A 16,527-nucleotide genomic window follows, 5' to 3' on the forward strand; every position below is an offset into this window, starting at 1 on the left:
GAAAGACTTTGGTTTTTAGGCTTGATGTGTAAAGAGCTTGAAAATTCTCACTCCTGTCCTGCAAGAAAAACCTGGACAAACTGAAAACCAATGATGTTTCTTGGCCCCATCAGAAAACTGAGGTCATAAGGTAAATTGGCATCCTGAAATCTGGAGGGGACAGGCACATCCCAGAGATGCAGCCCTGAGTTTGCTTCCCCGGAGCAAATGCTGATGACTCCATTTAATTAACTGCGCTGTAACTGAATTGTAAATATGTTTAAGGCTAGATTCACTATTGAGCAAGACTGATGGAAATATAAATAATGGTATAAATAAAAATATATGCTAATAATTTCTATATTGTCACATATTTCTTAAGTTAAGCTTAGGTCTTTGTCTATTCCAATGATATTCTTTGTCTTTACATGGCGTATTCAGGCACCAGAAATTCTAACATCTCAGTTGCCCCTTAGCTTCCTGGCAAGCCACCTACCTTTCAAGCCCTTACTGTACTTCTTCTTGCTGTCAGAGTTAATTGAGAATTATTGATGGCATGGCTTCTTCAAGTTTTTGTTCAGCTTCACTAGCTAGGCAATCCCTCTCTTAAAAAGGAAAGATCTTGTTAGTCTCAGGGAAGGCCTGAAATAACATTTTATCCAGATTTGTTCTTTTCTTTCTCAGATGGAAAAAAAAATGATCCTGTGTCCCTTTCATCCATTTGCTTATTTTTTTCCTAAACTCATGACCTTCCACCAGGGGGAAAAAAAAAAGGAAAAAAAAAACTTATCTTTGTGACTAAATTACTAATTCGTTCAACTTCCTTTCTCCTTTATCAGTACTTAATTAAGTGAGAGTATTTTCTCTTATTTCTTTCAGTTTTGCAACCTGCTTAGACCAACTTGATTTTCCTTTGACTGTTACAAATATGTCTGGCCATGGAAAGATAATTACAGTGATTGCCTCACAGTGGCTATTTTAGTAACCATGCCTGACTTGTATTCCTGGCGTACAATGTCATGCAATAATTCACTGTGACAATACATCCAAGAATTACTTATACCTCTTTTAAAAAAAAGTTAGTTATGATACAGATCTGCACAATGTCAAAATACTTTTATTACAGTCTCCCCAGTAAAAAATGAATACAACTGAAAGCGTTCTCATATATTTCACAATTACGCATCTTTTAAGACTTTTGAAAAGGCAACTACTCCCAGATCCATTGATGGTATTCATAGTACTCATGACATATTTTGTTGTCTCTCTACTTATCTTGGTTCCCCCGTTAGCTTGGGGCTTCTTATAGAAATCTTGCCCTTCTGTGAGTCTTCAGCATTTAGCACAATTCCTTACATGATGTTCCCAATTTGTTGAATGATTGGATGAATGAGTGAATAAACGATTGTATATATACATGGATAAATGAATAAATGAAAGAATTAGTATAGTAAGTGTAGTTAGCATACTAATACATAGACTTAGTTGAATGGAGACTTGGAAATCTTTTTGGCTTTAGGAAGAAACCAGTAAACAAACAAACTTCTGGATTCAGTAATGCCTGGAAGACACTACTTCTGCGGCTCAGTAGCGCCCCTCCCTAGTTTCTTCCTATGTTGCACTGTAAATTAACTCCTCTTCAACAATGACTTGTTACCTCCTTCAGTTTCCTGTCCAATTATGTGAGAGTTGGAAAAATATGAGCAAAAAGGAGATCTCTTAAATAAAAGAGAGAAAAGCTAGATAAAACGTAGCTAGAAAAACTTGTTTCTCTGCTTTTCCCTTTTAAAAACACTGGATACTGTGTGTCATCACACCTTCTTCAGTGTCTAGAGCTCTCAAACAATTTCATACATACATTAAGTAAGGTCCAGAAGAAAGGGCTTGGTATAGTAAGTGGATGCCACACATTAACATATACTAAGACAAATTAATAACATGAGGGCTGGAGGTTGCTGTCTGCAACACAATTTGCTCCTTACTTTATATTATAGAAGTAAGGAGGAAAGATCATTGTCAAAGCCGAATTTTGCTGCAGCCCTATGATAAGCTCTCTAATTAGAATAAGCGGAGTATCCAAGAACAAAGATTTTTTAAATTGGCTTGCAGTGAGTACAGGTGATGAAGCAGCTGGCAGAGTTAATAACATACCTTCTCTAATTGCCAGAGACCTAGTTCCAAACAGAATGGGTAATGCCACACTGGAAAGAGATGAAGAGAAAATTAGATAGGGATGAGGGGGCAGAAGGCATGAGGGTGCACAGAAGTTGCAGGAGGGTGCAGAGTCTGTTTGAACGAGTGTGTGGACAAGAAATCATTTCCGATTGAGGATATGGGAAGAGGAGTTTTTGGAGGGAGTGCAATGTCAGGAAGGTGGGAAACTCCTAGTATATTTACAGAGAAATAACATTTTAAGGAGGAAACAGAGTTCTGGTTGCTAAGGCCCAGGCTGATTTTGGCTTAGAATGCTTGAATTGGAAGAAGTATATTTGGAAGACTCTGAGACTGATTCTCAATGTTTATTTGCAAAATCAGAGGTAAATGGAGGTAAATAGTGTTTATACTGAGGAAGTAAAGGATAGGGAAGGATTAGCTTGGGTTAATAGTTGATTATTGAAATATATTACCACAAAGATAGAAACAGAGGTAGTTTAACATTATCAAGGGAAAACCAGGAATCAGCTTCACTTTACAAAAATTCACTATGCAAAAATTTTGCCAATACCTCTGTTCTATTATGATTAGCTGTAGTGTTGCACTTACCTTGAATCCAAGTTTAACATCCAATTATAGTCTGCTTAAGTGTTTTCCCAAATAACACTTCAGTAATCTTAGTTTTGTAGCTCTAAAGGATATATTTTTATTGGGGAATATAACAAAATATAAAAATAATCCTAAGAATAAGGTAGGTATTAACCAAATAAAAAATATTTTTAAAAAAACGAACCAAAATACAAAGACCATAAAAAACAGACAGTTTAACACTGGCTGGCATCAGTAAAGTATAATGGGAAAAATTGGTCTAGCTCTAATATAGTTTTTATTACAGAAGCATTTTACGGACTAAACCCACTTGAAAGAAAGACAAACTGCATTAGTGTTATCAACAGGAAAGGCTATACAGGCATCAAACAAAGCAGCCTTGGATGCCAAATCACTCTCCATATTATAATGCCAAGATAATAAAAGGAACCGGAAGTACCTGCTTAACATGGTCCCAGGATAAGACAGTCCCAAGGGATTCTGGACAGGAAAGTTGATAAATATGTTTCTTTCTTTTGGGAATGGGAATTTTTGTTGAAATACCTAAATCCAAGTTTGAGATCTTCCTTAAGACTGCAAACCTATTGTTCTGCTCTCTGGATGCCTGCTCAGGGCAGATGGTCACAAAGACACATACCCATGTCACAGATACACAGCTGCCTCCCTGGTTCTCTTACACAGTTGGCCTTGCATTGCAGAGGAAACTGCAGACCATAAGCTTGCTTTCCCATCTTCCTGGGTGAGTCAGTTTGTGCTCAGCCCTGGCCAGGCAGTCCTATTGCTGATGTATTCTGTCTGCACCCATGATTTCTCAGAAAGGTAGGACATTTCCAGAGCGGGAAGTCAAATAGGGCATCCTTTCTTTAAGAAAAGAAAGCTTTGTATCAGAAGTGATTGTATAAAGCTACAAGTAGTCTGTTGACTTGAGAACTGATTACATGCAAGTATTAGGCAAATAACAGGAGTGGGAAGGAAATGGAAAAGAGAAAACTATTTTAAAATGTGCAAAAAGAAAAAAGAGAGAGAAAACAAGGGTCAGAGAAAGCCCTTCTTCTGGTTGAGTAATGTGGCCTGTTCTAGGATTCCCTGCCACTGTGCTCTACTTTTCTGCCAGAGGGCTTTCATGTAAAAGCTGCTCACCCAGGCTTCTGTGTCGCCCCTGGATCTCTTCACCCCTTCCAACAGCACTGTCTGCCTGCCTGGGTATCCCTGAGGTCCACTGCCACCTCTTCCATTTCTCAGTTCTGATTGCCAGGCAAGATGACCCCCCAGAGCCTGCAGCTGTATCTGCTCCAGCTGTGCCTCCTGTCCGGTCACAAGAGGCAAAGCCTCTGAGTCTGCTCCTTTCCCACCAGGTTCATGGTCATGACTGGTGTGGTTCATGACAGGACAGTTTATACCTGATGGTGTGTTTAATTGTTAGATGTTAGAATATCAGCATACTGTTTCAGTGATGATTTCTTTTCTCTTAAACATTTGCTCATTTCTGGAGTTTACCCAAACTCATATAGTAAGGGAACTAAGCGGCATCAAGATGGCAGGCATGATAACATCAGTTCTCCAACATTTTAATTTTGAATTTTCCTGGCCCATAGGCTGAGTTGCTGCTAAATTAAATAATTCTTCATATTTAGAATTGTTTTAAGTGAATATCAGTTAAGCGAGGTTTACATAAAAGAGTGTTGGATTTCTGTGACAAACGACAGATGGCAAAGCCAAATGCTGACAGCTATGGCAGCTATATATCTGAAACAGGAAACATTTTTCAAGAATCAGTATTGTCATCTCTTTTTCCAGTTCCATTTGGGAGCTAAGAGCAAGCTAGGAATCAGATGTAAAGAACTCCTGAAGAAAAAATAGTACGTTACTCATCAGGGTTCTCCTGTTTTTTGTTTTTGTTTGTTTGTTTGTTTGTTTGTTTTTATTAGACTCTCCCAACCCAAAGAAAAAAAGTAGTTTCCACTATTAAACTTCCATGTGTATTCATGGCATCTGGGAGATGTGTATACCTTGTATATGAGGAGGAGGAGAGGATTATGGTGTACCATATCCCTTGGCTATGTTGTGTTCTTACTGTAATATGCTCCAGGGCCAAGGGTCCATGTGGCATTGTACATCCTCAGTGGAGAGATGCTGCTATTACAGGAGAAGGGAGAAGTGGATCAAGCACAGACTAGCAGATTGCCCTTGGTCCTTGGGAGATTACTCAGTTTTGCAGAACTAACCCAGGTCTTTTGATACTCAGTGTTTTTGTCCCATTCCAGCAGGAAATGTATGCATGACCTTGGGGAGGACACTTTATCTTTCTAAGCCCCAGTGTTGTCATCTGAATAGGAAGATAAACGTGTTGACTTTCTTACTTCTAGGACTGTTGTCAGACTCAAAGTAGGTAACTCGGAGAAAGTTTATAGTAATCAGTAATGAGCTATAGTGTTGCCGTTGAACCCTCCTTTGGTGTCATCACCATGGAGCTAAGTCCCTCTAAAGAGGACTTGAAGTTGACAATGTGCGGAGTTCCTATCTGCAGGTTGGTTCTTACTCTGCATGGCTATCCAAGAAGTTGATGAGTTGGACAGCAAGGGCTGAGACACTGCTTCTGTTTGTCACATCCCATTTATGTCACCTGTCAGCTGATAGGACTAAAGACTTTGTGACAAAAGCTGGAAAAGATACTTGGCAATTAGTCTTTACCCCACTTCCCTCCCAGGCTGGCTTCCCAATGTCAAACCCAAGATTTTCTTTGGTTGTATCCCCTGTCCCCAACCCAGCTTGAAGTGTTTTGCATTTAGTTGAGAAAACACCAATAAATTCCCCAGCAGAAGGAACATTCTTGGAACTTGTTCAGCGTTCCAGTTTGGGTGGTAGCAGTCATGAGGTCAGGATGGCTTCAAGATCTGGGTGACTCTTTTTATCTACATTATTAAAGACAACTAGTCATATTCCCTATTGTCCTGGTCAATTCCCCACCACATACTCACATCTAATTGGTCACAAGTGCTTCCAAGTGTTCCTTTTAAACACCTTTTGAATGTGTCTTCTCTGCAGAAGAAAGAGTTTTTCTTGCCTCATCTGAGCCATGGCAATAACCTTCATGCTACTGACCTGGCAGCAGTCTTCCTCCCTCCAATCCATCCTTTCTCCACTCTGCTACCAGAATCATCTCCAAATACAAAACCATGACTTTGTTATTCCTTTGTTGGTGCTCCAGTGCTTCCCTAAAACTCTCAGGCTTATGTACAGATTCCTTAGCACAGAATACAAGGCTTTACTGTTCCGCTCAATAGGTCTGCATTTCTCAAGTCTGACCCTAAGATCATCTGCTTCAAAGTAAACCAGGATATTGGTTAAAAATGAATATTGCAGGGCTCCACCCTAAAAGTGCTGAATTAGGATTTTGAGGGAGGGAATCTACCAAATCCACATTTTAAGCAGTAGTACGAGGTGACTTTTATGTATAGTAAAGTAAGAACTACTGCACTAGACCATGAATAAAATAACTATTTGGGGCCGGGAAAGCAACTGTGTCTATTCTTTCTGTGTCTGTTCCCCATATTTTTCTGGCACTACTGTAAACTCAGTAAATATTTGTTGAATAAAAAAATATAAAGTGAGCCTAATTCAAAATTCACCGAGGGAATGTTTGTTGATTAGAAACAGGCATGAGGAAAACTTATGGTGTGCTAGAAATTGATCTGTATTGATCTGGGCTATGGCTTCACTTATTTATATAAATGTGAATTTTCACTTAAGATTAATGCATTTTTGTGCACTTAACTAAATATGTTATACCTCAGTATGAATGAAAAAAATGACTCAATCAATCAATGAAGGGAGCCCAACGATTTGCTTCTCCTCCTTTCTGTACCCAAAGTAGGTTCTTTCTCCAGTCTTCCTTATCTTGGTTAATAATCCACCCCGCTAGCCACCAATGCTCAACTCCTCACTCATTTTTAAAAAATTATTTCTCTTCCTAATCTTCATGAAAACATTTTCTAAGTCCATTTTTCCCCTCTACAGTGTCTCAAATGGCTTTCTTTCTTGCCCGTCTCAATGACACTGCCCCATTCAGGCCCTAACTATTTATAATTCAGCTCTAATTCTGCCATCTCAACCCAATTTAAACTCCAAATGGCTTCATATTGCACAGAAAGTCCTCCTTATATTTGACCTTCATTATCTGATCTTAACCTTTTTATATTGCTTGTTATTCTCTCTTGGCCTCCACACCCAGTGCACGGTATACTTAACTCAGTCTTCTTGACCATTATTCCATGTCCTTGTGTCTTTACTCATGCTCTCTTCACTGTTCCGAATGCCCTCATCCCATTTTTATCATCTGAAAGCCTATACACTCCAGCTCAAATGCTGCCTCTTCCTTGAAGCTGCCTCTGATGTCTGGAAAGAATCAATCACTCCTGAGTGTTCTTAATGTGTAAGAGCTTATTGATTCAGAATAAGCATGGGTGCTGCAAGCCTCCAAGCCCAGAGAAGAAATATCAAGGTGGTGGGGGAGAGTACCATGTAACTGTGTAAGAGCTGTAGGTCTCTTATACTGGGCACGGAGATAAGGGGTTCAGGACAATTAATATGCATTAGGCATAAAGCAGAGCTGGCTCTCAACCTCCTGTGGCCACACTTCTGGCTGAATGGAAGAGAAACTGGCCCTTGCACATAGTCAGGATGGCTGCAGTTCCCATCCTATGGACAAGAGCTCAAAATCACCAAAGGATTTGAGAGGGCGAGAAATTGAAGGCTCTTCCATTTTGAAATTCAGTTCATTGGTACATAAATCCAAATAGGAGATATTTGTAAGTGTATGTGCAAGTAAAATTATTATTATTGAGGCTTAATATTTGTAAAAAAATTTAATTCAAAAATCACTTTCATATGCATCTCCTTTAACCCTAATAACACCTCTACAGTGTGACTTCTATACTCATATTTAAAAAAAAAAAAAAGAATGATATGTCATTTAAAGAGGTTAAGTTATGTAAGATTTTATAGAAAGTGGTACACTGGAGACTCAAAGCCAAATTTCTTTAAATCCGGTGCTTTGAAGTAAAATTAAATGTTTTCTTAATATTGTAATTTTACTTAAAATTTTCATGTTGAAGTTAGATGTAGAAGGTGCATACATATATGCATGTGTACATATCATATACATATATATGTCATATACATATATATTTATAGGTATAATATTTATGAATCTTCTGTAAGCTAAACCTGTGTTGAGACTGACATTTTGAGCAAACTACCTAGAGATGAGAACATAAGGTTTATACCACTCATATGTACTTTTAAGCGTTAAAGCTGTTGGAAGTCTCAATTTCATGTAGATCTCTTAAATTAAAGTGTATGTAGACAGTGGGACTCCATTAATGACCCTGGAATTTCTTGAGGCTTTATATGTTAAAGGAAAAAAAGCAGGGGGGAATGTCTTGATCTTATTTTCAAGTCAGACTGTCCTTATTTTAGCACCGCTGAAATTTTCCTAAATGAGCTATAAGACCCTAATTTTGTTTTTCAGGAAAAGCTTTATAACAATAATAATAGTAATAAAAAAGCTAATATTTATTTTGTATTATGTGCCAGTCATTATACTTTGTCACTTAATTCTCATAACTATTCTGTGCCATTAACATCACCATTGTATAAGTAAGATAAGTAAGACAAAGAGAAATAAAATAATTTTCTCACCATCACACGATAAGAAGCTTATAGGGTTGGTATTTGTCTTTGTCTAAGTTTCCTCCTCTAGGTAAAGCATATTTCAGTGTGAAGATTACGAGGATCAAGAATGAGGGACAGGGGCAAATAAAACTGGGAAGGATGAAAAGTCAATTTAAGAGTGTGATATCAAGGTGGTCAATACCATGGTGAAGCTGGACCACACAAGGACCTTCTAAAAGGAGAGAGCCAGCCAAGCAATTCTCAAAGTTGTCTGCCTGAGAATTAACGGGGGCAACATTTACCCGTTGGGTCCCATCACTCTTCATTGAGTGTTACCTGGGGACCTTTAATACCCACCTTCAGTGCATACACACACACACACATGCGCACGCACACACACACACACACACACACACACACACACTCTTCTGGACTGCACAAGCTTCATGCTATTGAGTTCCAACTGGATTGCTATACTTTAACATTGGAGAAAGCCCAAGTCAAAAAGAAAAAAGTGGAGGAACAAGTCAAATACACACAGAATTTGTTTATCAAGCTTGAGTTGGAATCAGAGATGAGGTTGAGAGGTAAGGCCAGACACAGGATACATTTAGTACATTCACATCTAACACTACTAGGCACTGCTTGCTCTTTACATTAAAACCTAAATCACAACTTCTTCTAGCTAGTGGCTAACTGCAATTTGCAAAAGAATTTACATTAAATAATGTAATGTTATACTTCAGTTGTTCCTAATAAAGTTGATTAATTTTTAAAAAGACAATATTCAATGTTTAGTGGAACAAGCTACTTGCTACTAGTCCCACGGCCATACTTGATTTATCTTTCCATCCTTCACCACTCTTTCTAGATTCCCCTATCCTCAGTTAACACTTCAGCTAGTCTAGTTGCTTGCCTGGTAGGGTGACCAAGATCTTCATCGCTGGGGGTCTGAGCTTTATTGGACTGTATTTTCTGCAAATGTGCATTCATCATTCACCAATCACCAGACCTGGGAACAGGTCCCCAAAAATGTCCCAGTGAATTTCTTCAGTTCTAGACGTATTCCTCCTTGTTCCTTTTACAGAGGAGCAAACTTTGCTCCCTGTGATAATCAGGGTCAATTTCTCATAACTGTAATAACTCCTTTATTGGCTTCTGACCCCTGACATCAGGTGGTATTTATAGCATTTGTTTAGTGGAATCCTTATTGTGTCCCCGTGTGGATTTGTTTCCCCTCTGCAAACCAGGACCTTTAATCCATCAGACCCTAGTGTTTTAGGGATGAGAAATGTAAATTTCTCAAGGAGATCATTAAAACCAGTGGTGATAAGTGCCAATCTTCCACCTTTTGGTTTTCCAAACCAAGTATTTATTCTGATACTGGAGGATGAGTCACCACATAATGGTATTGGTTTACTTTATACACTTCCTCCTAGAGGAAACAGTTATCAAAACTTGCAAGGTATTGACTCTGAGATGGTATTAGCTGAGCATGTAATAGGCCATTCCACTATTCTGTTACTCTAAATACTTCCAGATATGTCGGTGAGACTAATTTGTACCTATTGTTATACCCTATTAATCACCTGTCCTCCATTAACCCTCTAACTGGCATTACTCCCCTTGTATTAAGGTTAGCTCAGACCTTCTTTCCCGTAGCTCTCAAAGGGTTTGGGGTATACTCCTTTCCCTGAGATGCAGTTACTCTGGTAGATGACCATAAGTACTGTGTGGGGGAGGATTAGGTGGATATTTATTGTGTACATGTCTTAATGGCATTCCAAGGTCCTTCCTCAAGGGAACCCAATCTCTCCTTCAATCAATGGGCTCTGGCTTAGATTTAGAAACTTGGTGGGTGCTTTGCTGAGGATTGAGGGGCACATGCACAGATGTAATGTGAGTATACTGTATTGTTTGAGAATGTTCAATCTGCCATAGAGAACAAGATAATTAATGGGATGATGAAACCTATAAGTGATTAACATAGATAGTAAGTCTGCTGGGAGATTTTGATATGTAGGTAAAGCTCATAGTATATGTTAAATATAGATAATTAGTAAATAAGCAGCCTGTGCGGCACAGGCAAAATTTATGAGACATGTTAAATATAGATTGTAAATTAGTCAATAACCCTTAAGACATGCCAAAGATAGAATAAATAGCCAAGATATGGAACAAATATGAGTACTACTTAGAGATAGAAGGAGCAAGTCATGATTATGCTTATTCTGGATTGACAACCCCACATGTACTGTATGGAAGAAATGCAAACAAAACCCATGGTTGTTCAACACTCTAATTGGCAACTTCCTGCTATGGCCAGGTGTACATGTCCCTACATGTTTCTGATAGAGCAAGTGTGAGTTACTGGCCCAGGACACCTTCTGTCTCTGAACACCGTTGCTCTAACTTCAATCCTGGATCTTAGAATCATACCATCAGCAAGAAGGCTGGTATAGCTGACAGAGAGAGAGATAGGATAGAAGCACATTATATAACTCAAGACTCAGGTAGTATGGTCCTTTTGTCCACTCATAACCTCTCCTAAAAATGTTAATTTGTCCCACTTCACTCCCCTTGCTTCTTGCTATGTGTTTTAAAATAATTTAAATAATAATTTAAATAATTTAAATAATAATAAAATCATTTAAATTTGTTCTGTGAGCCCTTGTGTTCCATGGCGTTTGGGTGAGGTAACTTGGTAGTGACTTTAGAGGCTACCATTGCATGAAAGTAATTTTCCACATGGCAGCAGGTCAAGACTACTAGAATCTTACCAGAGAATAGCACTGACAGGGTATAGAGAACAGAGGTATTATAGATCAAGATCAAGTGTGCTGGGGGGACATTGGAATTTCAACCCAGCCACAGTGGAAAGACCTCATTAACATCTGTGTAACAACTCCAGCATCTAGTTGAGATACTAGAAGGAATGATTTAGGAATAAAAATTACACTTAAGAGTAAGAACTACCTTTGACCTACCTTAGCAAAACCCAGGAACACTTTAGTGATAGGAAGATAAGCAACAGAATTTTAAGAGTGGGTAAAAGATTTGTTCAGACACTCACAAATTAAGATATACAAATGGCCAATAAGCACATGAAAGGTGTTCAGCCTTCCAGAGCATCTGTTATTAGAGAAATGCAAATTAAAACCACATTAAAATACTCTGTCACACTCGTTAGAATAGTTAAATTAAGACCTTAAAAATTAAAAAGACCTCACCAAGTTGGTGAGGATGAGGAGCAACTGGAACTCTCATACATTCTTGGTGGGAATGTAAAATATACAACTACTTTGGAAAACAGAGTTTCTTATAAAAGCATATACCTGTTCTTCTATAACCCAGTAATTCCACTCCTAAGAATTTTACCCAAGAGAAATGAAAATATAATTCCACATAAAGACTTGACAGGAATGTTTTTAGCAGCTTCTTCAAATTAGCACAGAGCTAGAAACAACCCAAATATTCATTAGCAGGTGAATCTATAAACAAATTGTGGTATGTTTGAAAAATGAGATAATAAAAGGCATGAGTTACTGTTACTTGTGATAATATGTTTGAAACTTAAAGATATTATGTTGAGTGAAAAAAAAGAAAAGCACATGAGAGTACATACTATATGATTTTGGTCATATGAAGTTCTAGAATAGGGAAAATTGATTCAGAGAGATAGACATCAGATCTACAGTTGCCTGAGGTGAAGAGCGAGGATAATTTACTGCAAAGGGTGCAAGGGAACTTTCTGTGGTGATGAAAATATTACTTATGTTGATTAAGGTGGACATAGGTGTCTGCGTTTATCAAAACTCCTGGAACTACATACTTAAAATGTGTGCATGTATTGTATGTAAATTATACCTCCATAAAGTTGATTAAAATTTCCACAGTAATTCCCATATCTGACTTCAACTACTGTAGACTATAGGACTCTCAGAGCTTTAAAGGAGCCATTCTAGCAATGGATTAGAATTGGCTGTAGGTATTCAGGCTAGAATATTAAATTCTGAGTCACGGGAGAGTGCATCTATTCTGAATAACTTCTCTCATCCAGTCTTACATTCTGCCCCTTGATCCAAGGGGACCTCTCTTGATTCATTGTACATATTAACCAAAAGCTGCAATTCTTTTAGTGAATAATCTATTACCTTCCAGAACAGAGACGCTGTTTCCTTGCTTGGGTTTTGGTGAGATCTGATTCTAGTCAATGATTTGTGGGAATGAGGAAAAGTGTGCCCGATCTTGAGGAAAGCAAACATAACCTTGAGTGAGTTCTTTGCATGGTCCTCAGGCCAGGGGAGGCCGCTGTCCTCTCTAAAGGAGAGAGGGACTTGATTCTGCTGGCCTAGAGGATTTAGGAAATTTGGGGAGTTAAACCTTCTTAGGCTTGTCCACCCAAATATTCCCATACTGGGTATCAGGGTCATACCCCTCCTCTATCAGAACTCCTTTGGTGTAGGAGTCATGTTGAGTCTGCACATCAGTCTCGAAGTTCTCTCACTCTTAAAAAAAAACCCAGAAAACTGGAGACTAATCTTCAACACAGGCTACCCTATGGCTGCAGGATTAGAGGTGTTCTTTAAACCCTTCTATGGAGGGCTTTATGGCTTTCATAGCTCATTCTTAGTTGATAGTTACCTTACTAGACCAATCATTTTCTTTTTGTAATGTTTCCAATGCAGCCAACAGAACCCTACCTTCTAATTACCACTGCCACCTAATTCTGTCCAATAGCCCACATTACCCCAGACTTCACCTACACTTATCATTCCAACACACCACAAGTGAAAGTTTTTCAAATTTTGATGTTACAGCATGCCTGGTGTTATTACCAGCCCACTGGTCACCAGCAATGGTGAGTGACTCAGGTCCAGAATTTCTAGGGCTACTTCTAGTACCAATTGTCTTAGCCTGGGCTCTACCCAAAGACTTATGAGCAGGTAGTTTATTTGGGAGGTGATTTCAGGAAGTAGAAGCAAGTAACTGCACAGAGTTTCATAGGGAAAGACAAAAAGCCAATATAAGGGAGCATTATTGAGCATTGTTTAGTCATGAAAAACAAGAGTTCAGTCCTGCTGGGATCTTCTGAAGTCATATGAAATGCCTCACTGAATTGCGAATCTAAGGGCTGACCCTGAAGAGTATTCATCCATCCCATCGGCTCCCATCCCAGATTGATTGAGCGTACCCCAGAAGTAGTGCCTCCACATTATGCAGCTGTACATGAGTTGTGCTGGAAAAGTTCCCACTGCAGACCCACGCTTTGGCACTTCAGAAGTCAGGGGGCAGTAAGCAAGGATGCATAACATGTCATGGAGGTGAAATGCTCTAAGTGCCAACTGAGTCAAAGTCTACCTGGAAAAATGTCTTGCAGCTATGGCTGGGATCAGCAGTGAGGCCATAAAGATACACAGTGGGTCCAAGAAGTATGTGATAGAGGATTCAAACCTAGGCTCGTTTGACTCAATAGCTCAGACATTACCATATATATCATCTCCAGTGAACCAAGACAAAAATTTGATCCCCCCAAAATTCTTGTGTCCCCAAAGCTCTTCTTTAGTTTGGGTGAACTTGAAACCATATTTATAACAATAATTAATTATGTAATAGAGTTTTACAAGGTTTTACAGACAGAAATTCAGGATATTTTCCAAACATCTTTCTGTAAGCTGCTGTGTGGTGAAACTCAATATAAAACAACTTTTAAAATAACTGATAATTAGCACACAGTAAGGGTCATACAAATGTACTGACACAAAACCCATGCTTTCTAAGGCTTTTATGAGAACATAATTTTTTTCAAAACCTTTCAGAGCCAGAGTTAACTAGTAAGCATTATTCTCTTAGGTTTTTGAGACATGGCCTATGGACCTGAAGAATAATGTGGCAGAACTAATGTTTGTGTTTTGGCAAGACTTTATTTATTTTTTAGAAATGCTGTAAGTGAATCACCCCTTTCAAGCTCAGGGGTATGTAATTAATGAGTACAGAGAAGATGGAAAAACCTCCCCCAGCATTGGAATCAAATAATTTTGATATAAAGAAACAAGCTCTTACATAACTGGAAAAGGCTAGGACTCTACTCAGAACAAGGTCTCCAGACTCTCAGTCCAACTTTCTTCCTGTGCTCTCAAGGATTTAGCATCAGAAGAAGTGTATTTAAGTCCTGACTCTGCCTCTTACTCAACACGAAACTTAAGCATCCACTTGTCTTCTTTGGCTTCAAGATCTTCATTTGTAATATGGGGATATTTAAGACAGCACTTTCTGTCTCATGAGACTGCTGTAAGGGTTAAAATAGCTAATGTGTATAAAGCTCTGTGCAAATGTTTGTTATTGTGGTTGTAGTGGTTACCAGATCAGCCCTGGATTAACTGTTGGTTTGACTTCTGGAGCTTCTTGCCTTCGTGTTCATTGTTTTCTCTTCCCTTAGCAATTTTCTTGTCCAGCTGACTTCCAGTTTATCAGGGTTATGCCGTCCCCTCCTGCACACCCATTATCATTTGCTCTTCTGTGCAGCTGTCTTTTATAAGAGGAGCTGATGAACAAATTCAGGCTAAGAGGCAAATAAATGATTCTGATTTTTCAATGTTAATCTCCCTCCTCCAAGAAGTATTTAGCCACAAAGAACTGAAGGTCAGAACTGAAAGGACCATACAAACATCAGATAATTCCCCTCTATTTATAAATGGGAAAAAGATCTAAGCATAGAGTTGAAGAGACTTGCCTAAGGACACAGAACTAGTTGGTAGAAAAGCCTTTTCTCAAACTAATTCTCCTGATTCGCTCTCCCCTGGGATTTTGCTTGAAGTAAAGGAGCATTTTGGGAGACTGGTCTGGGGTGAATGCTTATAAAGTTGCCTTTCTCCAAAAAGCCAAGTCACTGGCACACTGAACAAAAAGAAGACCTTGAAACACCCCAAACCCATAAGAATTTTCTCCAAATCTTTTAAGGCAGGGCTTCTCAACCTCAGCTTTATTGACATTTTAGACTGGATAGTGCTTTGTTGAGGAAAGCTGTCCTATGCATTGTAGGATGTCTAGCAGCTTCCCTGGCCTCTACCCAATAGAAAATATAGCACTTTCTTCAGTTTTGACAACCAAAAATGTCTCCAAAGATTGTCAGATTCCCTTGAGGACTCACTGATCTGGGTCAGTCTACCAAGCAAGCTATTTAAATTAGCAGAAATGGTAGCCAAACTTCAGAGAAATCCAGAAGGGGCAGCAGAAGAGGGAGATGATGATTATAGTTATGGCTTCAGGACCAATTATAGCACCAGGGCTGTAATTTGACCTGCTAATTTTCCTTTTTTAATAGCTCCAGAAATTGTCACCAACCAGAATCCTGAAGAAGCTCTGACTGTATAGGGTGAAACTACCGCAATAAACAAGTGAATCTGAATGGTGCATGGACCACAGTGGATAGGTAGATGCCCCATCCAGATCCCCTTTATTGGCTGGTGTACCCATCCTTCACCTCCTGTGGTTGGTAACTATTTACAGTTGCCAGAGGATTGCTCTTAGCTCAATGTAAGCCACCTTGCCCAGTGGAGTACACTGCCATCCCATTCTTTGGGACAGATGTTGGCCAATAACTAAGTGACACAAGTACAAAAAGTCAGCCACCCTTAACTCAAGGTGAGACTGTATGGTGTAATTTCTGTGCCAGAACTTCTCTGAGGGATCCAGTTGAAGCAAGTCTCAACTGAGACTACTGTCTTTCGTAGCTTTTCCTATTCTACCTTAGTTTTTTCACTTCTCTTTTCTTGAGAGCATCCTCCAAAAATTCAGCTGTATGTATATGAGTATATATTAACATATAAATAAGTATTTTTCTGATTTTTGGCTTTTCTTTTATAAGTTTGATAATTTGTATCTATAAGGATTTTGTCCATTTCACATACATTTTAACATATTTTGCTATAAAATTACTCAAATTTCCTCTTTCTAGTATCTGAAGCATGTATTTGTGGTCACCCTTTTTCATTCTTTATATTAGCCATTTGTGTACTTTTTTGTTTTGCTAGGGTTATATAAATTTTAAGTCATTTTGAAGAATAAACATTGGACTTTGTTGCTTTTCTCTTTGATTTCTGCTTAATGCAT

The sequence above is a fragment of the Balaenoptera ricei genome, chromosome 4, assembly GCF_028023285.1.
Source record: "Balaenoptera ricei isolate mBalRic1 chromosome 4, mBalRic1.hap2, whole genome shotgun sequence".
Classification (NCBI taxonomy): Eukaryota; Metazoa; Chordata; class Mammalia; order Artiodactyla; family Balaenopteridae; genus Balaenoptera; species Balaenoptera ricei.